At 31.6% G+C, this 27,788-nt stretch overlaps 2 protein-coding genes across 2 annotated transcripts in view; one reads left to right on the top strand and one right to left on the bottom strand.

Moving 5' to 3' along the window:
* The window catches only part of Flo2 (flotillin-2), a 390,302-nt gene that overhangs the window by 166,147 nt on the left and 196,367 nt on the right, over positions 1 to 27,788 (top strand). The gene's annotated exons all lie outside the window — the stretch shown is intronic.
* The window catches only part of LOC142322661 (uncharacterized), a 139,773-nt gene that overhangs the window by 32,196 nt on the left and 79,789 nt on the right, over positions 1 to 27,788 (bottom strand). The window lies entirely within an intron of this gene.

Genomic DNA, 27,788 nt, shown 5'->3' with positions numbered 1-27,788 from the left:
ATATCGGCCCCAAAGTTTTACCAACAAATTGTCCTACATATACAAGCCTCTGTGCCAAATTTCATCAAAGTCTTTTTATTCATTCAAAAATTATGAGATTCAATCACGTCAACGCACATACATACGTACGTACTACGAACTTTATTCCCCCCCCCCCCACCTTTTTTCTTTTTTTGGGGGTTTGGATCATGAAATGTCAAGAAATATACAAAGCCATATCCGGTTTTTTAAAAATACTTTTTTTATTTAAATAGAAAAACACTATTATGTTCTTTTTTGTAAACCGAACAGATGTACGAGTATGTAACATCTCGAAAAACAACTTTTATTGCTTCGCTAATGAAATATTTTTAAATAAATGTGCGACTTAGAATGAATGATATAAAGTAAATTTTGCCAGAAAATTATCGGCCGGTCTAATAATCTATATTACTAAAATAACTATAATACTACTTACTACTTACTATAAATATAAGCATAATTTTGATTTTGTAATTTAGTATATAATCTATATTACTTATTAGCGGCCGTTACAAACTTTCTTTCCGCAATAGTTCTTTAATAGATTTTTAATTTAGACATTTTATCTTTGCCGTAATAAATAGTTTTAATTACTCCAAAATTCTTTTTTGGAAAAATTTTTCAAAAATGTTTTTGTTCAAATTTTCTTATTTTAAAAATTTTTTATAAAACAATAATTTGTGAATGAAATGGTTAATAATTTAAAAATAACTGTTAACAGAAAAACCGACAGCCCAAAAAGGAATAAATTAGGTGAGAACAATATAAAATATTGAAGTAACAGTCTCTTACTGCCAGTTAATACGGCTTATTCTTAGAAATTTTAAACAGAACTGTTAACAGAACTCTAATATGGATTAAAATTAAACCACCTTCCATTTTGTAGCGTGTTATTGTGAAGTGAGCTTCAAACGTATAAACTTTATTATAATTATAAAATACACGATAGTTTCTAGTAAATAATATTAAACAATCGTGGTATTTGATGTCAGTGGAAAAATCCATGATAATTATCGGTATACAGTATAAGAAAAATTAAATTAGAAATACTGTTAATTTTCTCAAGTAAATTATGATAATAAAATGACTAATATATTATTGTATCTGTGGTATATTATTATTAAAAGAATTATTTCCATTTTTTTTTTTTTCATTTTCATCGTCTAATCACTTGTAAGGTAATAACTAGTGGGGAAAAATAATTTTTCTTTGATATTGTAATTTCAATGTCAAGTTACCTGTATTTCTCGTATATGCAATTTTTCTAAAGTTTTTTTTTTTTTTTTATTAAACAAGAAAGTATTTGCACGCGTACTTTTACTAGTTTTATGTTTTATTTTTAATTAAAAAGTAGGTAAAAAAATAACCGTGTTGGGCTTGATGATGATGATGAGCTGAAAAATTTGTAAATTTAGTAACGGACGTATAATTTACGTTATTGGAAATCATAATCGGTTTTATTCAGTTATCGATTATTTTATTACAAAAAAAATGTATAAGATTATACGAAAAAGAAAATAAATTTTATCTCGGGTAAAAAACTTGAAGATTGTTTTAGACTTTTAATATTGTTTGATGGTAATGACTTGCTAAATATAGTACAATTTTTACTCGACTAACCTTGAAATTTATATTACGTGTACGATGTGTGTCGATGTATTTTCGTAGAATCGTTTGATTATTTCAATTATGAAATAAAAAGGTTTATTTTTGAATTTTTTAGGTCCGGTCTGGGTTAAATTAAATACAAGGTCACATTTCTATTAAATATATGTCGAGTGTATCAAAAGGTTCGTCCTAGCTTTTTAACGCTGTTTTCTCCGTGAAATCTTCGTTAATCTGTCGAATAAAGTTTTGTTTACATGCGTAGATTTTTTTATATTTTTGAATTTAACAATGATTGCTTTTTTTAGTCGCATAGTTTTTGCGAAAACGTTTAAAAAACTTGAGATTCGGTTAAATCCGTAAAATGTTATGTGTAGCTACAAAGGTAAGCGGTTTTAATTACTATTACAACCAAGAAGAAAACGTGAAGCCTAATTTTATAAGCAAACTTCAACGACGATTTAAATCAAATATTTAATAATCGGTTTGTTTTTCTGTTTTTATGGTGTACAGTTCGCTTTACAAAAGTTATTCGGGATATTTTTACCTGAAAAATATGGAAAAATATCCGATTTTTAGTCTACTTTTCACATAGGCCGTTTTTAATAACCGGTGAAATTTCAGTTATAATAGTTGCATTTACGAATATATAATTTCCAGATTGCAGTATCGTGTGATTATTATCAACGTCTGGATCTTTTAGTAAAAAGTATTAACAAGTTTCAGTAGTTTTAGGAAAGAATATTATTCTCGTTCCTGAATAGTCCAGACACTGCATGATTATATAAGTAAGGAAGTCGGGAATGTTTAAAAGTCATTCTACAGTTGTCCCATACGTTTCCGTACGTAGAATACATAAAATAAATAATAATAATTACTATAACAATTAATAATAATAACATTGAAATATCAAGATTAAGATTGAGGTCAGCATGATTTGGGGCATGAAGACGAAGACAGTGCCGATAGTTTTCTGGGCCCTTGGAATGATCCCTAAGGACCAGGAACAAGATTTGAAGAATGTGCCAAGGAAATTGAGAGTGGAGAACATTTAAGACATAATGAATGATGCAGACGTAGTTAATGGTACAGCCCACGTCCTGAGGAGAGCGTTGGATTAAAAGATGCATTTTTCCTTTTGTGTGTTTGTGTGTAAAGCGCACTAATTGCGCGCCGGAGAGTGATCTATCAAGCGACTAAGTCCAGTCGCTTCGCAAGTCCGTGAAATAATAAATACGTAAAAATGGTTTTCATAAAGAAATGTTTATTTTCTCTATGTACGGAAACATATGGGACACCTGTAGAGCGCGTGAAGGGGTTTCCGTAATCTCATCTAAGCTTCTTGGCCCGAAGATAAATTCGAATATCTGATTCAGTTGACTCTCGATAACACGAACCTTGAAAATTTGAAATCCTTGATAACCCGAATTTTCTTTTCCATGAGAAAACCATGTACATTTTTGTGTACGTTTATAAAACACGCGTGAACGGTATTTCGCGTATATTTTTTCTTTTTTCTATTGCAGTGTTTCTTTTTTATTATATGATCGACTGGCCATCGTAATGCAAAAGCGTAGTGCCGATTTCGACTTTCAGCATTGATTTCCTGAATTTTACAATTAAATGTTATAGAGAATTCATTGGTTTTTTTAATGTACATCGTCTCAAATGCAATTTACGGCTTCGATTTTTTTTGACGCTACAAGTCACGTTTTTTTTTTTTTAATTTAAATTTTAAACTTCCGTTTAACTGTCAATATATACTAATTTTAAGCAACGTCTTCGTTGTGAACTCTTATTACAAAAGATATCCTCCGTCAGCCTTCCATTTTTACAACACGCGTCTTATCTCTTCGACCGACGAAGTGTTTTTTACGTTTCTTTAAATCGTTCAGTTTAAGAATAGAGTCTGCTTAGATTAGTTTTGGTAGAATAGAGATTACAAACTGAAATTTAAATCGGTTGTTAAATAATGTTATTTTTAAGTTAAAACTTACAATTCTGTTTTTTATGTAGTTATTTTCTACTTGCAAATATTTTGTCTGTTTTACCGATATTCTGTAGAAAAATTGAACCTTAAAGTTATCTTCTTCGGGCTGATCGTACCAGCAGTAGCAGTAATGGTCAGAGAAAACAACAAAAAAAAAAGGTAATTAATAAATACTTTTCGTAAGCGAGTAGATCGGAGTATTCTGACCGGGTTCTTTCAAACGCGACAAAATTCCGTGTGACTTATTCCCACTACCGAGCTCGAAGGTTTAAAATGATACATATTTCGATCCGTTTTTATTAAATGTTAATTTCCTTACCGGTTGAGCTAATGAAAAGGCGCTTACAATTTTCCCTAATAGTTGTGAACCGATAGGATCCAGACTCTTTCTAGTTCCTTCGAAGTTTTATTCGCCTTAAGAAGTAGAACATTTTAAAAAATAATTTATATATGAGTATTTTAATTTTTTTTGAGAAAGTGTAATATTTCATTCGTTCCGGTTAGTAAAATACGTTTTGAAAGAAAACGGTTTTAATTAGCGTGTTTCGGAAATATTCATTTTGTACGAGTATTAAAAGGAAAACCGACTTTTCCTTGTTCAGAAACCGGAGCGCCCAGAGGTTATCACTATTTTTCGTACTTCGGTCGTTTGAAATCGTATGTAAACAAGCGCAGGGTTAAAAATAATGTTCTCCAAATTTTAAATAATAAAATTATTTTTATTATTACCCGGATATATGTTACAAACAAGAGTTATTTATTTCTTAGAGATGATGGAAAAAATTTTTACAGAATTTTAAAAAGAATATTCAAACTTCTTTAAAAATTAATATTTTCCAAACCGGAAATATGAATGAATTTATATTTTTAAAATCTCACCACGTAATCTAACGGGAAATAATTAATAGTTATCGGACACGTGTGTAGGGATGTTTTTGCTTATTGTAATGTCTGGAATAACGTCCTGTGGTCGTGCCGTTTATTTCGGTTCCACTTGTATCAAGTGATATAAAAGTCATTACAATTTCAATCGTTATTGAAATCCAGATCGTTCTACGATTCAACGTAAAAATCTACTGCTTGTTTTAACTTCTTAAAACGATTGAAATCCGTGCTCTGTATATTTAGTAATCGATATACTGAATATAATGGTTTTCACCGGATGTTATTCTGTATAATCTATGTAGGTTTGTATTAAAATGCCGATTCTTAAACGTTTTCACTTTTTTCTGACAACTGAGTCGCTATGCAAATTACACAACGGTCTGATTGTAAATTATACATCCATGGTTTTTTTCTTGTTTTTTTCCCGGTCCGTGTATCAAATTCTTTTTTGACCGTGCTAATGTACCCGCACGAATCACAAACGCTCACATACACATACGTTTAAACTTATCTACATATTAAACTAAACACGGCCGCTACAGGATTATGTCGAGTTATTATGTATTTAGAGGTGTTCTGACGCAATAAACAAAATTTATCTTAAATTTTATGTTTGTTTCTTCAGACACCAACCGATCGTTAAAATAAAAAATTGATGTTTCAAAATTTTAGCGCAAGTTAATATAACAAATTCCTGACTCTGACGTCTTTGTTCTTATTTTGTCGGTCGAGTGAGGAATATCTGATTAAACGTCTTCCAATTTTTATTGTAAAATGATAGTTAATTTTTTTTTAATGGTTTAATATAAACTTTTATCAATTTATTGGTTAATTTTTCCATTGTAATCTAATTGAAAAATTGGCCTATATAAATTAATAATTAAAAAAATTATTTAGAAAACCGATTTCATGGAATAATTTACGTAAATTAAAATTTAAAAAATCAGTTTTTTAAGCAATCTTGTTAGATGTAAAAATGTAAATTTTTGTATGCAGCAAGTATATTATCATTAATTTAAATAAGATAGCTTTTATTTATATAATATGAGTATTAGTGCACCTCCTTCGGCCCTTCTCGACAAGATGCGATCTCCGGTTAGGAAACAAGTCTGTTTAAGGCCCGCTGGTAGATTTGCTAATCCATCGAGCTGTATAAAAGAAGCTGGTACGACGGTGGTTAACACAGGTCAAATGATAACTTTCTGCGGAAGAAGGGACAAGTGTAACAAAAATAATGTTCGTCTGAAGCGGATGATCTGTTTGTACTGAGACCGCCTCTCTAATCGTGATAGTTTACCGTCTCAATAGGAACCGATAGGATCGTTAAAAACTCAACGTTAATAATAATTCGGTAATAAATATTATCTTGTAAATAGATTGTTAATAATCGCCGTTATAATACTAACTTTACCGATTGATTTTTTTTTATCGCATAAAGCGACTAACTACGAATGAACGTCGGAAATGATCCAAATCCGTTAACGGAATTTTAATTCTTATAAAAATGAATCTGTGTCAAATTAATAAAAAAAAAAAAAAATGGCGTTGTTAAAAACTTTGAGTTGAAGAATTTATTAATTCCCCGGTACATCGCATCGTTTTAATAAATTTTTCTTTATACAAAATTATATGTATTTGTTGCCAAGAAACTTGACAATTTGCTCTGTTAGTAAACCACATATCGGGTTAAATTCCCACGTTTTCCAGATCCTTGGTTTTTCGTATGAGATTCGGGAAGAAACATATCCGCTAGCGAATTTTGAAATTTGTAACAAACTGTTTTAAAGAATTTAAAAAAATAATTTTGACGAAGTAGTAAAGATGTACATGACATATTGTTTCATTATAAAAAGGCGTAGATTTATTTCTTGCTTGACACTATTTTTTCTGTTTTGTTTCGACCGTTATCCTTATTTGAAGCGCATATAATGCTAGGTAAGAGTTGCTTTTAATAGCGGTAATGTTGTTTGTTAAACAGCCAACAGTTGCGCTTAATAGAATGAAGACGCAGTTTATTTGGCTGAATAACGTCCTTTCGTAGGGCGTTGCGATGGGCCGACCCATATTAAACGGCATATTCGGCTCGGTAAAGAAGACTATTGAAAACCTTGTCATTTGTAAATTTCCCTAGTAAACTAGGTATAAGATGCTCATTATTTCTGAGAATGATTTTGCCGTTTTCAGTGGTAATTTTTGTTTCGTGTCGGGTCGCTTTCAACCGTTTCCTTATGGCATCTATCGGACAAAGCGGTAACAATTATATAGATTTATTTATTGCTATCGTTCAAGGCCAGAAGATAAAGTTTCTCGTCAAAACCGTATGATAATTGCCTCTTCTTGATAAAAATAAGACCGTTAATTTTTTATGACATTACAGCAGTATTATAGTCGTAATATCTATTGTTAGTGTCAGTGTTTCACGTTATAAAATTGATGCTCGTTAAAAAGAAATAAATAAAAATTTAGACACTTTAAACCTTTTTTTTCATTTTAGGTAAAGGTGGTTTTTATAATTAATAGCTCTAAAGACGTTTTTTTTCACCTTTTACAAAGGAGATAATTAATTATTAATGTTTAATAATTAATAATTAATTAATAATAATATTAATAATAAAAATTCTAACATAATTGATTTCGCCAAACATACAACTATTAACTGATATTTTTCAAAATTTCAATCTTATACAGTGGATTATAAAAACTGAAAAAAAAAATATCGCGGAACATCCTTTTGGGTGTATAAATTATTTACGATTTTATAACGTAAAAACTTACGTAGAAATGGTAATTCATTCGTATTCTGTTGGAGTTGTTATTTACTTTTTATTTTTTTTAAGAAGGTATTCACTTTGGAAGTTTAAATTAATTCACGTAAGAGTACCGAGTCGATCGGCTTCGGTCTGGCCGTTAGGCATGTCAACCGTCCTTACTTGAATCATTTTAAATAAACTGTCATGAAACCGGTGGTTTATCGACTATCATTTCTTCCTTCTTCTTTATTAGAATAAAACCGGTTTTGGAAAAAAAAACAGATTTATTCTCTCACAAAAAATTCGCCGATCGTCTTGGACAAAAAACTGCTCAAAGGAACTGTCCGAAGCCTCACTGGAATGATTAACGAGTTACTTTTTATACGAACAGATGGTTTAGTTTTTATTCTAAGCTTGTAGCAGTGGTTCTCAACCTTTTTAGCTCCAGGACCCCCCAAAAATTAAAAAAAAAAAAAAATATATATATATATATATATAATTAATATTTTGCGGCCTAGATCACTATTGGCCTAGATAGCCTATTGGCTACCCAATCAACAAAAGTTATAAATAATTAATAAAATGGAAATATACCCAGTAAACAGAATGAAGAAGCAAAACAACAAACACTTATACAATGTATCCAACAAACAAAAATATTGGTATGAAATAATATACCAATTCTAAAATTCTATATTCCGGAGCTCATACAAAACGAACCTATTGCTTTGACGTTGCGTGTTGGACTTATTAAACAATTACAATTATTAAAATTATGGTTTACCTCATTGGATGGAAAGCCACAGCGCGTTGTTTGCTTTCAAGTCCTCTTCGATGATAGCATGAAGCCATAAAAATTAATTCAACACTTAGAAAATAAACACGCGGATCATAAAAGCAAACCCTTGGAATTTTTCGAAAGAAAATTACATACTTCGAGAAATCAACTAGCTTCTATTTGTAAATCAAGTGATACTGATAAAAGTACACTTGAAGCATCTTATCTCGTAGCATTCAGAGTATCTAAGATGCCCAAATCCCATACAGTCGCATGAAACCTCATATTGCCTGCTGTAACTGATATGGTTAGTGTTTTAATAGGCGTGGAAGAAGCAAAAAAATAGAAAAAAAATTTCGCTTTCTAACGATACAGTATCAAGGCCATTCGATGATATGGCTGTCGATGTTCGCGATTAGATAATTCAGCAAGTGAATTTTTTTTCTATTCAGTTTGATGGATACAGATGCGGCAAACATTTGTCAGTTCTTACGTTTTGTGGGATATAGATGCGGTATGGACAGATCGATCAAAGAAACTGTGTTGTTTTGAAAATCAGTAACTGGTCGTGCAACAGGACAATGCCTTTTTCATATTTATTATGAAGCTGCTAAAACTGTAACATAGATTGGATAAAATATATTGCAGTATGTTGTGATGGTGCAAAGGCGGTAACAAGAAAGAACAATGGATCTCTGAAAAAATTAAAAGATCGCCTTTTAGCAAGGGCGAAATGAACGCGCTGCTTCCGTCACATAATTTTTGTGCTCTTGCCACAAAACATATGCCGGAATATCTAAAATAAATTCTTTGTAAAGTTGTAAAAATGGTTAATCTTATTAAAAGTCGACCGTTACAGAATTGAATGTTTGCTTAAACTATACGATGAAACGAGCGAAAAGAAAAAATTGCTCATTTTCCATACAGAAGTCAGATGGTTATCACGGAAGATAGCGTTAACCCGGTTAGTGGAATTGCGAGGTGGATTAATAATATTTTTCCGGGATAAACAACGCCATTCTCATTGTTTTTACAGAATAATGAGTATATGTTGCTATTGGCTTAGTTAGCATTTTCGCATTTAAACGACTTGAATGTGAATTCACAAGGACGTGATAAAAGCATTTTATTAATAGCAGACAAATTTCATGCTTTTATTAAGATGCTTAATATCTGAATTATTCGCCTTCAAAGCAAATATTTTGGTATGTTTCCACTCACTTCCGATTGCATTGAGAAAATTTGGGTGAAGAAGATACTATTATTCACCGCAGTTTGGATAGCATGAAGGCGCATTTGCATGAGCTAAAAATTCAGTCGGCGAAGTATTTCCCGGATGATAAAAATAATTTCTCGAAGAGACGGGTAGTGAATCTATTTAGTGAAAACGTTATTACAGCTGTTAAGTTACCGGTTTGAGATTCACGACCGGCTCATCGAAATGTTTGCCGACAAAACGTTGCAACTATAATTCACATCTGAAGATTTAGAAAAGTTTTGGTTTGCTCGTCAAAGTGAATGTGGAAATTTAGTCACAGACGCATTGAAAATAATAATTCTTTTTGCCACGTCTTATCTCTCTGAAAAGGGTTTTTCGTCTATAGTTGATCTAAAAACTAAATGTAAGAATCGTCTTTTATCACATTTGAAAACAAATTTCTTTTATATGTTTCTAACATAGTTCCACGTTATGGAGAGACTTTTAAATGAAAAACAAACGCACCCATATATTAATTTTTTTTTCTTTACATTTGTACTTATAAATGTATGTAAAATGTTTATAATAAATGATTTTTTTTACTCATAAGATGATTTCATTATTGTTTACGTATAAAGTTTTAGGCTAATTTTGCGACACCCCTTTCATATCACCGTGACCCTCAGGTTGAGAAACGCTGTTATAAAGAAATATTTGCACGCTGACTTGTCTGTTTTATTTATTTGTACCCGCGTTTTTTTTTTTTTTATATCGTTCATTAAATAAATATCTGTGTTGGATATTCGGTCAAAAATGCGAAGAAGATGAAGAAACCGATGTAGAGAAAACAGAATTAATTACATAAGATGACAGTTTTTTTAAATGAAGTTCAGGATATTCGACTGATTTCAAAATTAGAAGACATTACACGAAAATAAGGAATGAAAGTATTAATGATACGAAAACTAAAGTAATGAGGATAAGAGACAAGCCGATGAATATCTACGTAAAAGTAGGAAGAATTGAACGAGTGAAGAGGGTGCGTGTGTTGGCGCGTATATATATTTCTGTATGTTTGGAATAAAAAATACTGAAAAAACAGTGAATTATAGATAGTATTTTCAATGAAAAAATTCAAAGCATCAGCATTATTTGTTACCGAATAACCGACCTGTATTTCAGATTAAAATCGGTGTTGAAAATAATTTCAGACGCGAAAACAAATTTAAAAAAATGAAAATGAAAAGTTGAAAAAAATCTCTCATAAGTACGTACGAGTAATACAGAAATGATAAAATTACCTAGGATGAAAACCTAATAAATAATAAATTTTGTAGTGCACCACGATCAGTCCAAAATCATTTTAATTTCTGTAATCATTCCCGGTAAAGAGTAGGCATTAATCAGTTCCTTATCGGACAACTTTCTCCTTTCCGTATCTCATTTAGATCAGAATTATTCAAAGTTCATTGTCATCCATATGCGATCTAATTTTGCGTGTATGTATGCGGTTTACAGAAACCTTCAAGGGTGAAACCTAGTAGAATTTACGCGATAATTTTAAATAAAATTTAGTGTTTAATAAGTATGTATTAATATATAACGGAAAACGTGTAATTAATTTATTTTAGCTATTGTTAATCATATGTTATTGATTTATAAACAGGCGTGTGTATTCACGTACAATCAGTGTCAAGTAGTTTCAAAAACAAAAAACAATGCCTGCACTTTCACTTACATTAGTAAGTTACTTTATTTAATGTTCGCTACTCTTATTTTTGTCGATGTTGTCATTTCTGTTATCATTGAGGTTAATATTATACTATTTTTTCGAATGAAATATGATTTTGAACTTTTTTTTAATTAAAAAGTTTTGTACGTAATGAAAGTTGAATGATTCAAATCAGGTAACTACGTTTAGTTACTATCCTCATTTCACATTTTTTATTCCTATTGTTTGGATATCGCTAAAAAAATACTATATCACAATAATTAAACTAATCATAGATACAATATTTACGGATACAATATTAATATACTCGGATATAATATCAGAGTATTTGATTATTAAGGTTGAAAATAATACTGTAGTTATTAAAGAGAATCTAAGAACATTTTTATTTTAAATCGAAGAAGTCGAAATATTAAGAAATATTATGAGCTTCATCATTTGTTCGGGTTCCATTTTATTTAAAAAAAATAACAAATCCTGAAGTAATTAACTAAAACATTCTCAAGTCTGATTATATTATATTTCTTAACCCTCTCGATAAGTGAAAGTTTACTTATATATATTTTTGGGGTTCTATAGTATCTAGCTTAGAACTTCGTTGACTGAATTTTTCTTGACGGTTTTGATTAGACATCCTCGAATTATTGTTATTATTTTTTTAATCGATAAAATGTAAATTGTGTTTTTGTCATCTTTTACCACAGGATTGTTTTACCCTACCAATTAGAAGTGATATAGTTGTAAAAAGCTTAGGTAGCACACAGCACCGGTAAGAATCAGTTACTAATCCTAGAGTTACGAAGTAAAACGGGGTAGTTACTTTCATCCTCAGAATCGTATACTGCTGTGTGATTGATAAACGATGTAGTTAATATATCTTTACCAAGTACTGATTAAAAGTAATTAATCCGATAGGAACCTATTTTAAGGGAACGTTACATTTATAATTTCATAAGGATTTTAATATTTAAATCGAATCGTGAGATTTGTTCGCTTATTAAAATCTTGGGAAATGGCTAAGTTTATAGATTTAAATAAACACAAGTTTCCCCCTAAATTCCATCCGAATCTCGTTAATAATTGCCCGTAAGTCTCTTACCCGAGCCCGTGACTTATTGACTGATTAAATAGCGTGTTGACCAATACGTGAACCGGCCAGGGATGTTACGATAAGAAAAAAAATTACTTAGATCAATAATAAAAAAGTGACGTCATACGTGTAACTAGTTTTACTGTTTACATATGGTAATAAAATTGTGTATAAAAAAATCCAACTGTGTTTAAGTAATAATTAAAATTAATTAGTTCATACTGCTAATGAAATCGATTGTTTGTACTTTTAAGTTGTATAGGTTAATTAATTCACCGCTGTTATGAATGTAATGTCTTTTTATTTGATTTTCTAGGTCGTAATGTAAACTATTTTGATTTTTATTACTAATGAACGTTCAGAGTTTCTCGAAAGTTGTATTTATTTTGGTTACTCTTATAACTATCGACTTAAATAAGTTTGAATCCTTCAAGATTAAAGTTAAAAATCTTCCATATAAGGCTAAACTTTAAAATATTAACTTTAGTTGTGTATTATCCTGTAAAGGTATAATGAATGCTCATCGTGTAAAATTTCCATTCTACAAAAACGTTGTTCAACCCCTGAGAATTCCCCTTATGTAGTTTTTAAGGCGTGAAGCTTTCTTTGAATATTTTTAACTTGTAAAAATATGACAAACTTCTATTGCCGGACTTTCCAGAAGATGGTCTTAGGCCTCTCGTTTTCTGCTGTGTTACCATTTTCTTACGTTTTGTAACGTGAAAACTTACTAACATTCGTAAACTGTAAAGAATTTTATTTTCCTTAACACCAGAATATATTTTATTGATCGTGAGCCACTTATTATTCCGTTACAATAAAAATAACAGCAGTTTAAACGTATTTAGATATTTTTCTAATATAAACATGAAAACGTTTCTACTGCTGCAAGTCAGTAAATCAGCCCAGTAGAATACTAAAGTTTAACTTCAAAAAAGAAAAAGATTCACAATAAATGAACTGTGCTGAACGGTAATTGGAATAAAGCGCCATAGAAAAACGCTAAAGAACCGTTATGAAAAAATAAAAATCTAAAACTAGAAACTCATTTTGATAGTTAAAAACAATCATCGGTAAATACAACAAAATCCGTTGTACAAAAAAAACTAATAATATTTACAGTTTATTAATGACAAAGCGAGGAGTATTCTTTTTGTTTTTCAATTTAAAAGATTCTAACTTTAGTTGAAGGTATACAAAGGGATTTGTAAAAAAGTAAAGACAAATGTAAAAAACGATCCTTAAAATAATTATCGGGTATAAAAGAAATATAAAAAATAAATAAAACGAAGAACATATAGTACTTAGAGCACTATAAGAATTATTAAAATGGTATTTCTATCGGTTTTGTTAATGATAATATACAGCTGTTACGTATAAAATTATATCGCTTCGGTCAGTCAGTCCTTTCACTTTCGAATAGGACTGTCCAAATCGATGTTGTATAATTTTTTAAATTAAAGCTGTTTTTATTTTTATAAATACCTCTAAAAATGATTTTTCATATCGTTTGGTAAGTTTTGTTAATATTTGTTTTATATTAATTTATTTTTAAGTTTCGTTTTTGTTTTTTTTTTTTTTTTGTTTACTTTTCCTAATTCTTCTGTAAACGATGACCGTCGCAAATAATGATTGTTTGACGATTGAAATGCTCATCTATTTGTACATTTTAATTTCTTTTATAAACGATTCTGTCACAATTTCCTGTTAGCGATTTTATTCGTGTACAACTGTACTTATGATATAACTAGATGAGAAATAAATCTATTCCTGTAAACTAAGTAAATTATCTATATTCATCATTTCCTAGATTATTTCTTCTTTTTATTAACAGTTATATTTAAAGATTTTATATAACCTTACTCTTAAATGACCAGTAAGCCCAAACCTGTTTTATTAAACGTGAGTTTATTTATAGAATAAACGACGGGTCGAGTTGTCATAATCAGTTTTAATTTGTTGTGTTTTTTAATGATTTTTTTTATATCTAATTATTTTAAAATGTATGTTAAGATTTGATTCTTTTTTATCGTTTTAATTGCTACTTCATTGTATATATTTTTGTGGTAATTTTACGAGTGGATAATATTAAATTACAAAATCATTATGATTGTAAGAAATTATTTGTTTAATTACTAATTTTTATATTAAATTTAAATTGATTATAATATTTTCCTAATATTTTGTTAGTATAACTAGGGGGTATCAGTTTATATAAAAGAAAAGTATTGACAGAAGAAGTTAGCGTTGATTTATAGCAGAGTGTGTTAGTATTTATGCGTGTATTTGTTTGCCTTCGTACCTGGATTTAAACGAGCGATGTGATGCCGCAGCCGATGTGGATGCGAATGGTAGTGAATCAGGAGAAGATGATTGCGGTATAAATCTAACATCTACCCGCTACTACTGGCGCCGCTACGTTTGACGTAGCGATTTTCCCTCCATGTATATATTATTTTTTATTATCTTCGTGTGTTAATTTTTCTCATACCTTCATTTGTATTCATAATTTGACCTTTAAAAAAGACCTTAATTACATTTAAAACATATTTTATTATTATTGTTGTTAAGAGAGTTATCATATATTTTTGATAGTGACTTCATCCCTTTTAATTGTTCAGACTTTATGAATCTTTATCGGTTTCTAGGTAAGATCGTTATCTATAGGAATCGTAATTTTAAACGAATCCCCTTTACGGAAGTTATGATAACCAATTCTCTTTCTTTTTTCAATCGCTTTTTTTATGAAAAATTTAGAAATCTAATTTTGTAATCTCCACCTCAGTCAATACTTCCAAAATCGGATCCGTTAATGTAGAGAGCTCAAACTTAAAAAATGGATTTTTTGCAACATTTAAAAAATTACATTAGCAGTTTAATATTTGAATAAATGTAATATTCGAACTATACTGAAACTTTGAAACTGAACTACAAGTGTTCATGACTTAACGTCGGTAAACACGGTGAAATTATAAAAATTGGTTGAGAAATTTAATAAACTTAAAGTAGGAATCCGAGCAATTAGCTCGGAGATTTTAAGAAATAAATGCTTACTGTAAGTAAAAATAAACACTGATTTAGACTAATCCAGAATTTACTAATTTCAGATTAGAGGCACGACCTCCGTATCGAAACATTTTAAAGCTGTAATAATGTGATTTTAATAAAAGATTAGTTTTCGTATTGTTGTTTAAATAATATATTTCCCGACATATTTTAAGCCAATTTTTGTCTCAAAATTATAAAAAAAAAATTTATATTTCCTAAAACTTTAAATCAAATTTCCCAAAACCGACTCGTGTAATTTTGCACACATACGTGTGTGTTGTATGCAAAGCTAAATATTTTGTTTTTGTACCGATACGTAATTTTTGAAAGCCGGTTTTGGAAAATTCGATTAAAATTGTTAAGAAATAGAAATTATTATTTTCCTATAATTTTGTAAAAAAAAAAATGCTTTCAGCTGCTTAAAATATGTCGGGAAATAGAATATTTAAATAACAATAAACAAAAAAACAAAACAATAAATCTCATTAAACTTATAAAAATCATGTTATTTTATTACGGCTTTAAAAAGTATCGAAACTGAAGTCGTGCCTCTCATTTGAAAGTAATAGATTCTTCGTTAGTCTAAATCGTTGTTTATTTTTACTTACCGTAACCATTTATTTCCTAAAACCTCTGAGCTAATTGCTCGGATTCCTACCATGAGTTCGATATCTCAACCGTTTTTATAATTTCTCGGTGTTTACCGATGTTAAGTCGTAAACACTTGTGTGTCACAGTTTCACAGTGTCAATTTATCACTGCCACTCTTTCATACAGGAAAATCTTGAGAATATCGGTGCCAAGGTAAAAACACGTAATAATGTTATCCAAAAACTGTGTGGTACAACATGGGATGCTTCAATGGACATCCTGCGTCCATCTTCCATCGCGCCGGTTTTTTCTACTGCCGAGTACTGTACTCGGCAGCTGAGTTGGTCTGGCATTTGTTTGGCTTAATAACTGCCATACCAACTTGAATGATGTTCAGCTGAACCGTACCGTGCGTTTAATAACTGTAATAATTAGATCAACACCAGTTTACTGGCTCCCCGTGCTGAGTAGTGTTTCGGGCGTAGTTTCGGGTTACCGAACTTTATAGTATGATGCACTGTACGTGCTTTCTTCGGTGCCACCGATTGAATTGCAGATTAAAGGACGAAAACTAAGGGCGTCCGGTGTAGCCAAAGATGAAGCCAATTCTATAATACGGGAACAATGGAAGGTATCATGGGCGGGTTCAGCAGTGGCCGCATGGACCAGAAGAATTATTCGGGACCTGGATGCTTGGCTAGATCGCTCTCATGGCGAATTAGATTACCACACAACGCAACTCATGTCAGGACATGGTGCGTTTGAACAATACCTGCATAGAATTGGCAGGAGAGAGTCACCCATCTGCTGTTATTGCGATGGGGTTGACGATGCCGAACAGACTTTTTTCGTGTGCAGACGATGGGAGGAACGTCGTATAAATGCAGGACTGATACATACCCGACCGGAGCAGCTCCCGGTGTGGCTCTTGGCTATGTTCGGGAACTGACATAATTTTGCAGTATTTGCAAGAGCAGTGCTCAGAATAAAAGAAGATGATGCAAGACGACTGGGATACTGAGGGTTTTAGTTTATAGCAGGGCAGGGCGGACAGCCCCGTTCCTGAGGGCTCACATGCCCTGGTGTGTGGGTTCCCATGATGGAGCGGGGACTCCTGGGGTCCGTTACGTGTTGATTAATGAAAAGACCGAGACCCGGCCGGCGGTGTGGTTTCCCGGATACGCTTCGGCTCCTGCGCCGTCGGTTTGAGGTTGGCAAAAGGAAAGACCGAGACCCGGTCTCCGGGAGGGGGGGGTGGTCTGGGAACAGCATAGTCGGGCCTGGTTTCTTTTGTCGGAGATTAGAGGCAGGCAATTAAATGTTCCGGAAAGGACACGTCCCCGAGCCGAGTATACTTAATTGGATGTTTGGCTCGGGGATGTAGGGAAAAAAAAAGATAAACACATTATGAAATCAAAAAATATTGTGAATATACAAACCCCCGAAAAACACTTATAGTGTGAAGGCATTTCTCAAAAAACAATTGTTTGCCCCGAATCAAAAAAATTGATATTTTTAAAATTACAATGGTAATTACAATTACCAGTCCCGTGGCGAGTGAACCGCCACGGGACTGTTACAGTTACAAAATAATAAATAACTAAATAATGTTACTCTTAATAGATGTTCTTAACGATTGAGTAGCTTGCTTGTCTTTTTCGTGTTTTTTTAAACTAGTATTTTGTTACATTTTGAACGATTCACAAAGGGTGGCACCAAGATGTTTGGGGGTACTTGTTATGACGATGGGTATTACTGTAAAATTGCACTTGGAGCTCCATTTTAGCTTCTTTGTTATTGAGGTGAAATGCACAAACTTCAGTTTTATTAACACTGGCTTTAAGTCGCCATTTCTTAAAGTAAGAGCTCAAAGCGGCCAAAGCCTCTGTGAAAATTGTCCCCGTCTGGCTGAGGTCTCTGCCTCTACAAGCACAAATGATATCATCTACGTAGCAGAATTTTGTTGACCTGGTATGGGGAAGATCGGAAATGTATAGGTTAAATAGCAGAGAAGTTAGAACAGAGTTAGTTCTATGCCATTACTTAATTTTCTCTCCTTACTTATATTTTCTCCCAAATAAACGTTGAAGTACCTTTTGCTTAACATGTTATTAAGGAGGGTTGCATTTTTCGGCACCGAAATGTTTTTAAGAATTTCTATATCATTCCTTCCCTGTGTCATATGCAGCGGTTAGGTCTACAAATGCAACGTGTTTTAAATTTTTTTGGGGATCAGCTCTGTGAAAGTAGTTAAGGCCAGTACCTGGTCACAGAAGTTTCTGTGAGTCCTAAATCCTGCTTGCTGAACGGGGATTTGTTCCAAAATGGAACCACTAATTCTGTTGTAAATAATCCTTTCCAAGATTGTGTAAGTACAGCTAAGCAATGATCGGTGTAAAACTGTGATGGAGGTTGAATGATTTCCCCGGTTTCAAGATTGCCACAATTTTTGTTCTCTTAAACTTATCGGTAAGTGTTCCTTACAACACAGTATGATCTACAAACTTCAAGTATATGATTAGCGATTTGGTTGGTTGAAGTACCCGGTTTCTGTTCACATTTACCGGAAGCGCCACCAAGTTTGAGCAACATGTTCCATGCTCTTCTACTTGAATGATTGAAGCTCATATTCTCAACAGTCTTATATAGCACGCTTTTCTGACAGTGTCAAGATTGTGAAGGAGGTCGTCTGCAACATCGCTGTCACTGCGTCTACTATTCCACTGTTCTTCATGGAGTTGTACTCAATGTTTATTCTACCCTGGTACTTACAACTTTCTGCATCTACGAGGAATATATTTCTGTGCAGCGGCTAGAACAACTCCTACAAATCGATTGTAGTTTTTTGGTTCTGGTGAAATAACACATATATTTATGCAGACGGTCAGAGAAACCCTGCCAGTTGGCCTGGCGAAAATTCTACCTGTACTGTAGAATAAATTTTACTAACAGGGCAGACAGTCCCATGAAAAGAATTACAAGTTTATGTTGGCTATGTAGGAAATTAGGTATGACTTTTCTCGATGTATTGTATACAAAGCGGAGGTCCAGGCTGTAGTCTCCCAAGGCGACCGATCTGAAGGTTCTCATATTTTTGGCGTCAAAGTCAGGTAAAGTTTCTTCTTCTCTGCCCAGTCGCTCAGCGCAACACTATATTCATTGTTGTGAGCATATTTCATGCATTGTTGTGTAGTAGTTGGCAGAAGATTTAATGCCCATTGCACATTGGGTAGCTTGTAAATATTATTTATGATAATCTCCTCCAATTTTATCGAAACTTTATGAATTTCATTTGCTGTATTTGCCGAAATTAGATGTGCGTGATCGACATTGTTTCTAACGTAAGTAGCTACACCATATACATTGTGAAATGTAGAACCTGTAACCTCATAGCCATGGATCTCTCCCCTTTTACGCAGATCATCTTCGGTAGAATCGTGTGTTTCTTGGATTAGGATTACGTCGATGTTGTTATTCAGAAGGAGTTTGGATAGTAGTCACTTTTAGGTCGGCTAATTCTTTCTATGTTTAAATAGTATATTCGGACTGCGGGCTCAAAACATTTAGTGAGTTGGTCCTGAGATGGTACTTTTTCTGGTATTTGGTCATTTTTGGTTAGTCTACATGTTTGTAGGCAGGAATTCCATTATTGGTCTGGCTGCCGAGTCGCTCTAGTTCATTTAGAATTACTCAGTGCACGAGTATTATTCTACTACGGACGCGAGCTGGTTGACACACTTCCTCTAAAAAGAAGGAGAAAAAAGAGAGCTATTTTTACTAAATTAACTCGGAAATTAATAATCCAGATGACAGAGAAGTCGCTTAAATACGAAGTCGAAGAAATACGAAGATGTTTTGAAACTTACATTTCCACCAGGTTTTCTTTATAATTGTTACATTAAGTCTTTTGATTCGTTTTACTCCAAGTTATGAATTAATATAAAAAGAAGGGAATTTATTCCAACCGGTTACTTTGTCGTTAGTCACCTGACTGGTTTGTTTGATACATTTATTTTAATTTTTTCTACCTTAAGTATATGTATTTTTTTTTTAAACTCATGTCTTCAAGTGTATCTTATAGCGCAGTTTCTTGTTCTGCCACTTGTTTACCTTTACATGTTTTACCCTGTTAGCTGTTAGTCTTTCCATCTTAAATTAACTAAAACCTTGCTGCACTATAATTTGGTTTATCAATTTATTTTTTCCTTTAAGAGTTTTATGTGAATTACAGAGTACCTCTTCATTTTGTTATTAATTCTTATTAATCTTTACAATTTGGCAGTAAGATCAAATTTAAAAGTTACTATTGTAGCTACTGCTTGTTCTTATAGGTTTATTTGTGTTATGTAATATCGGATAACCGTAGATTTCAATATTTCTTAACAATCTTTTCAAATCCAATTCTTATTGTTCATTAACAAATCTATGATAAGTTTCAAATTTTTAGGCGAAGCAAATCCAGGAAGTCAACTCGGGGATTGGTTCTAACCCCAGAAACTGGGTTTTGACCCGTACCCTAAAAAAACTGTAAATAAATCTATCAACAAAGATAACGAAAAGAGGTGGGTGGTAAGAAATGACAATTCTCATGGAGAAACTTTGATGCGTGGTACTACCCGATAACTTCAAGGTCCCGTTCAGTCACCTGGCTCCCATGTGGTGCATAATTTCTGTGGAAATCTGGGTACGTTATCCGGATCGGAAGCACACATTACTGACTAACGAATTTGGATCGCTAGTCTTAGCGTATGCTGCAACGAAATCTGCATTTTAATAGAAATGTTAGAAAAAATATGACAGAATTTTCTGTCATAAACTACTGCATTTGATTTTTTATTATTCGGTCAAAACGTTTCCTAAAACCACGTATAGTTTACAAAAAGTTATATACCGGAATAGATTTAAGAGAAAACCGGTTCTGCCTTACGTACTTAATGAATTTTCTGCTTTCCTGGCCGTCTGATTTTTCTGATAAAAAAGAATTTTTCCCAGGAAAAGTTGGCTACCAAATCAAACTATGGCCGAGAGAGAAGATGCTCCAAAAACTATGTACCTTAGATCTTAGATTATCTCGCATACCGTGAATAAATATCTACCGGTCCCATCAGACCGTTGGCATCACCATTAATTTTGGTCTTTTCAAAAAAGTCCCGTGTATTTTATATCGTTCTTGCACATTGCATATTCAGTAAGCAAACCGGGCATGAACCTAAGACTTAGACTATTCAATTTAAGATGGAATGTATTTGGATGCTAAACTACCTGTACCGGGTAATTTGTTCTTAAACGAGAAACTTGTAATTTTCATTTATTTATTTACTTCCATTCAAAATGCACTGTTGACTGCAGTTTTAGTGTCGTTCAGACTGTTCTCTACACGCCGATTCCGTTTCAAAAAAATAGTACCTTATCATCCCCTTTAACCAAAAAATCCATTTATTAAATGGTTTTTGCCCAGTCATTACACTTCAGCCGTAAATTAATCTTTATTTTTGTAGATCACATTAAAAGATAAATTATAAATATAAAAACATATTTTAAGATAAAAAATGGATGTACGTAATCCATATTAATTATTTTATTACTTTTTTTTTTTGTCTTCAGTCACTTGACTGGTTGAAGACAATTTTATTACTTATACGTGAAATAATAATGCGCATATAAAAATAGCGAAAAATAATTTACAATTCAGAAGTCGGTAATAAAAATTATTTTGATACAAATTTACATATACGTTGAATGGGATACAGATAAATTGTGGTTTACTTTTTAATTAGTATTATTTTAAGATTTTCAACAGAAAAATATCGTTCCCGTAAAGAAATCTAATTTTATTTTAAATAAATTGGTGAAAAAACTTTTCAAATGGTTCCGCAATTTATTAAAAATGGCGGAAACAAAATAAGGCCCTTTCTCGTAAGCCGAAGTATTATGTAAGGTTATAAGATCTTCCTTGTCTGATTCGGTAAAGGTGAATATTGTTATTTTTTAACGATATCCTTTTTAGCAAAGATTGCACATTCATAAATATAAACACAAAAATGAATTAACGTATGTAATTTTTTAAATATCGGTTTACACCATTAATACTAATAATGGGGCGTCAGATAATGATCTGACAACCCATTTTTGTACTTTAAAAAATATTTTTGACTTTATGAGGGAGCTCCAAGAGATGACATTATACTTCATATGAGAATATATGCATATATAATAAATATTTAATAATGAAGTCAAGCTTAGTATTTTATTAAGGCGCTTCAAAGCAAAACAGTACGGCTTGATTTTGTTACAAACGAATTTAATTTAATCATCCTACAAGAACTTGTTGATTATTAAACAACAAGAGATTTTCCTTTTAAGTATCCATACATCCATAGTAGTGTTTTTTGCACTGTATCTGAACGATAAAGAAGTTCTAATGGTCTTTTGTGGCACATGCTAGAGACCTATTAATCCCGTGATATGTCACTTTTACGTGACAATCAAATGGGATTTACCTGCACGGTTTCTATTATAGTTTTAGCAAACGTACATTCGAGTAAATCGTTAAAACTGTTATTTGCTTACCTCCGCGGGAGGCGTATTATTAGCCGATAAGTATATTTATCTGGAAACAACCTGTAGAAATTGACACGTAGTTGTTAATTTGGTACCTACACGCAGGGCGTGTAATTAGTAAGAAGCCAATCTCCGATCCAGCAATCCATTGCCACCTTCGCGTCAATTGAGCTTTGTAAACTTTGTTGAGTAACATTTGTTCGTACTTATTTATTACGATCAAAAACTTTGAAGAGTATCTTATTTTTCACATTTCTAGTACAGTTTACATAAATAAAAACAACTTTTTTTTCCGATCCGGTACATAATAATACGGTGTATAGAACACGTCAGAAACTGGTAAGTAAGTAATGCCACCGTAAAAAATTGAAATAGAAAATTGTAAGCTATTTCCTGTAATAATTGATTTTTCAGTAAAAAGGTTAGTCGAATTGAATCTCGAATTTACTTATAAATTAACTTATATACATAGTAAAATGTTATATATATATATATATATATATATATAAAACAAAGTTGTAACGATTTGTAGATGACCTCTGTGTGCAAGTTGCTTGCCATACGCATATTATTTACATGAAGAGACATTATTACAGATTAAATAAATTAATTTTAATTGTTATTGTTTGTCGACTGAAAATACTTTATAATGTAAAAAAAAAACTTACTTCCCGTTCTCGTGTCTCATTTTTATTCGATATATATATATATATATATATATATATATATATAATACGGGAATATTACATATTTAATTATTTTTTTTATTTAATTAAAAATTTAATAAGGATATAAGTATATTAATATGATAACTAATCGATAACCTTCCTTTTTTTACGTTTATTAATTTTATTTCCGTATTTTTCGTGTTAATAAATACATCTCTTTAAAAATTAATAAATAGATCAGATTTTTGTCGCTTAAGAGTCCTTTCATATCATATCGTTTTATTGGTTTAACATCATTTTATATTAACGTAAAAAAAATCGTGTAGATGTTGAGATCTTATTTAATATTTTTATATTTAAAAATATTTTTTATCGATGACCACAAAATAATTTTGAACACCTAAAATTAATCACAACAGCAAAAATCGATAATAAAGTAGACGTAATTGCTAAGTCGATATTTTTAACCAAAAGAATAAAACAAATACTCATTTACTCATCAAAAATTATTCGTCTTGCTATAATAACTTACATATTAAAAGAGGTAAAAAATTGCGGGTGATTTTATTTTAATGCGAATCGGTTTTCAGCTAACTTATAAATTTCATTTCATTATCGATATTTTTCTTCAAAAACCTTTTAACCACTATGTTCAACACTACGTTTAGTAATGCTTATTGTACTGACATTTTTAAAGTTCTGTTAATCTTTATATAGCGTTTAGTCAACGCCCCTCCCTATCGGATAAGGAATGGCGTTAAATATAGGGAGGGGCGTTGACTAAACGCTCCATAAAGATTAACAGAAATTTAAAGTACCGCTACAATAAGTTTTGGCAATGGAGTGGTTCCGAAACGCGTCAACAAGTGATAAAAGAATGAAGTTAGCAAAGTTAAGCAGTACTCAACACAGAAATTATAGTGATCTTAGCAGAAAAAATAATAGAAATTATTATCTTAGTAACAACTCTATAAAATTTTTCTACTTCTTAACCTTTTTTTTCCTGTTTAGCCTCTGGGAATCACCGTTAGGTATTACTTCAGAGGATGATATGCATGAGTGTAAGTGAAGTATAGTCTTGTACAGTCTCAGGTCGACCATTTTTGGGATGTGTGGTTAATAGAAATTCAACCACCAAAGAACACCAGTATCCACGATCTAGTATTCAAATCCGTATAAAAGTTGCGGATTCAAGTCCTAGCCTAAAGGCTAACCTAAAGGAACCTAAAGGCTAACCTAAAGGCTAAAGGAATTCAAGTCCTAGTAAACTAGGACTTGAACGTTGGAACTCTCGACTTCCAAATCAGCTGATTTGGGAAGACGCGTTCACCACTAGACGAACCCGATAGGGTTTTACTTTTAACCAACAGTTGTTTAATCAACGGCCGTTTTCAAGTATAATAGCTGTTTCATTCTAACGTCTCTTTTAAATTTAAAAAACTGCTTTTTTCGTTTCGACCTATCGAATAAGAAAACATATATTGTAATAAAGAAATCATTATTGCGTAGAATACGTTGGGGTATTTAGAAACAAAATAATATTAACTGTTATATTCATTGCTATGGAGAGGATAAAGTACTGAAACGATCACGAGATAACATGGACTGTAAGCTTCTATCGTAGAATGCTGCTTGCAAGGAAATTTGCCAGCTATAACCACCTTGCGAGAGTCTGGAACGAAATATAAAAATCACAATTTTATTTACCGATATCGATTCATCCATGACATAATAATAGTTTTTCATTCTTTTACATCTCCTTTATCGGTTCATCTAAAAACGAAGATACCGGTTTTTGTTTTTAAATAAATATTTCTGACAAATATCTATTTTTTGAAAAATGGGCGTTAACTGGAAAACAATCGGTCGCAAAAATTTCAAAATGAGCAAAAATAATAAAAAATGTAAAAAAATTATTATTAGGCTTTGCACATATTTTAAAAACTTTTTGTATTTTACGCTCATGTTTTTCACGGACGTAAAATCGAGTAAGGTTAAAAGAAAGTTTAAAAAGCGCACTTTTCGTAACTTATCGTACATATTTTTAATACAAATTTTAGTATGCATAATTTAAATCGCATCGGTAAACGAAAATTAATTGGAAAGTAAAATAAGACTGTATTTTTTCCGTTATTATGAAGCGTTATACAGGTTCAAACTCATCGATAAAGATTTAACGCGACTACAATAATTAATAAACACTAATAAAACGTCGATGATTAGAAGAATTAATTAGAGAAAGGAATTTTTTTACCGGAAGGTATTACTCTTCAAAGTTTAGAAGGCTCAGTTGACGCTCAGGATGGCGATAGATTGCTGGACCGGGACTGGCTTCTTGCTATATTCGACTACGTCAAGTAATTTTGCAGTACACTATCCACTCTACCGTACTACTAGCAGTAACTAAACTACTTCAAATACTCCAGCTAAAACTGTTATCCGTCTATGTGTTTACGCTTAATAAACTTTGACGAGTAATATACGTAATTTTATAACACGGAACTTAGTAACTTGTAAGAAAAGTATCCAAAATTTCATTAGTGTAAGATATAAACCCGGAGGTTAATGAAAATTTGCGCAGGCCTACATGTTAAAAGATACTTATATTTTGGAAACTGAATTACTATAAAAATGTCTATTGCTATTATACGTGAAGAAGGAGCAAATTATTTTTTTTATAAGTCGGAAATTTCCGCTATTCAAGAAAAATGTCTCGTTTGCTTTTTTAATGCATATAAAAGTCGTTCGTTTTATTTTATTTCTATACGGTAAAGATTTACCTAAATAATTTTTTTTCATGCACGTCCTCATTCGTGCCTCTAAAAATAGGTTTCTTTAAGCCTCATTTTTTTTTACAAAGAAGATGCAAAATAATAAATTAATCGATTTACTCTTACCTTTAAGGGACTTACTTACCTTTAAGGGATTTACTCTTACCTTTAAAAATACCGAAAAGTAAGTATGAAAAATAGAAACTGGATTTGTTTTCAGATTGACGGAGTATAGTAAATATTTATGGTTTTACTTGCTCGTTTTCGAAAGCCTTCAGTATTAAAGAAGAATTTTCTGTCTTTACTTACTCTGCAGAAAATCGGCTTTACGGGTGAGATTTTGATTTTGATAAAATAAGGATGTAATTTTAAAAGTCATATTTTCGTCTATTTTTGGTCGTAATTTAAAATAAGATTAAAGGTTGTTTGATTTTTTCCTTTTATGAATCGTCTGTCATTTGGTGGGTTCAACCTTTTCTTTATTCCTTTCTGTCTTGCGCTGAGCTTATAACCTCTAGTGTAATTACCATATCAGATATCCTCAATTATCTTTTTTTGTTTTTCAATCTCTGTCTCCTCTACAGTTTTTATTTTCTACAAACCCTTTTATCGAAATAAATGACCCGGATCGTTATTAGCATTATTTGTCTACTGATGTAGATTAGATCTATTTAAAAGATTTTGCCATAAATGTTTAACTTCATTTTTTTCATAAAAACCTAATCATTTCGAATTTCATCGATCTACTTTCGACATTCTACTATAACACCACTTTTCAGAGATCTGTAGTTTATATTCCGTCTGCTTTTGCTATCGGTGGTATTTCGCTACTGCAAATAGCTTCTCTCCACAGAAATATATTTTAAAATGTGTTATTCTTAGCTCTATATCTTATATTAGCAGACTTATTTTTGTCGTATGAAAGTTCTGCTTGCTTGCACCAGTCTTCTTTTGAAATTTACTTTACTTCCCTCCGTTTTAATTTTAAAAAAACTTTTTTAAAAAAAATACTTGTCCCGCTTTTGGTATATTAAGTTCCTTGTCTTAATATTTATTCCCCATTTTCCACCTTTATGTTTCACTTCATCACCTTTGTTTTGTTATTTATTTCATGATTTTGCAAAAAAAACGCATGCTTTTTTTTCAAAAGCGAAATTTTTGACATATTTATTAAAAACACTTTCCTTCTCTTCTAACCCTCAAGCGCGAAAAAAGTAACACATTTTATATTATTAAATTAGATTATTAAAATATTTTACGGAATATTTAATTAATCTAATATAGTTATTCTCCATGTACGCAAAGTTTCATCCGCTTGGGAGTTAATTTCACGTTGAAAACAGTTTTACCCCTACTAAAGTTAGAGGTAACAAAAACGTAGTCTTGGCCGAACTGAATGCGATTTACATATGAATATCAGCCTGAAAGCGGTTTTAAACTCACTTTTGCTAATGTCAGCTGCTGTTGCGGGTTAGATAGCGTTAGCAAAGCGTACCTGATTAAGATTTATGCGGTAGAAGGCCACTTCTTCAATTTGAGTAGAGTATAAATTACTACCAGATTATGAATTATTTATTAACGGACGAACTTGTGTGCCATAAAAATTAACAATTGCCACTCGATGGTGTACCGTTTAATTATTAATAATCAGTCTACGGTTTCGGATGATGAAACTTTTTTTTGAGCATGTTCTTTTGCTTATTAGATTATATAATACTTTTTTTATAAGGAAATGTTATTCTTTATATTATTTACGATATTATAACCGTAAGAGTGCACGAATAAACGTTACTATTATAATACAAATCCTATTACAAGTAGTGACTACATATTATGCATTTGGATAAATTCACGCATCGCTGATTTGCTTGAAGTAGCCGCATAACTGCAAAATATGCGTGAAACACGTAAATTTATAGCTGCAGTTACGAGTGTGAAACCGCGTTATCTTTTATTTAAAATGAAATAATCAGTTACTCAAATTAATTAAGTGATTGTTTAAAAAATAAAATTATTGTATACTCTAGTATGAAGGTATTATAGAATAGAAAAACTGAAACCCTTGCCTCATAGAATTAGCGATTAGTTGACATTATTTAA

Source organism: Lycorma delicatula, chromosome 4 (genome assembly GCF_047948215.1).
Source record: "Lycorma delicatula isolate Av1 chromosome 4, ASM4794821v1, whole genome shotgun sequence".
NCBI classification, from domain to species: domain Eukaryota; kingdom Metazoa; phylum Arthropoda; class Insecta; order Hemiptera; family Fulgoridae; genus Lycorma; species Lycorma delicatula.
The sequence above is the reverse complement of the archived record's forward strand: the minus strand, read 5'-3'. Positions and strand labels throughout refer to the sequence as shown.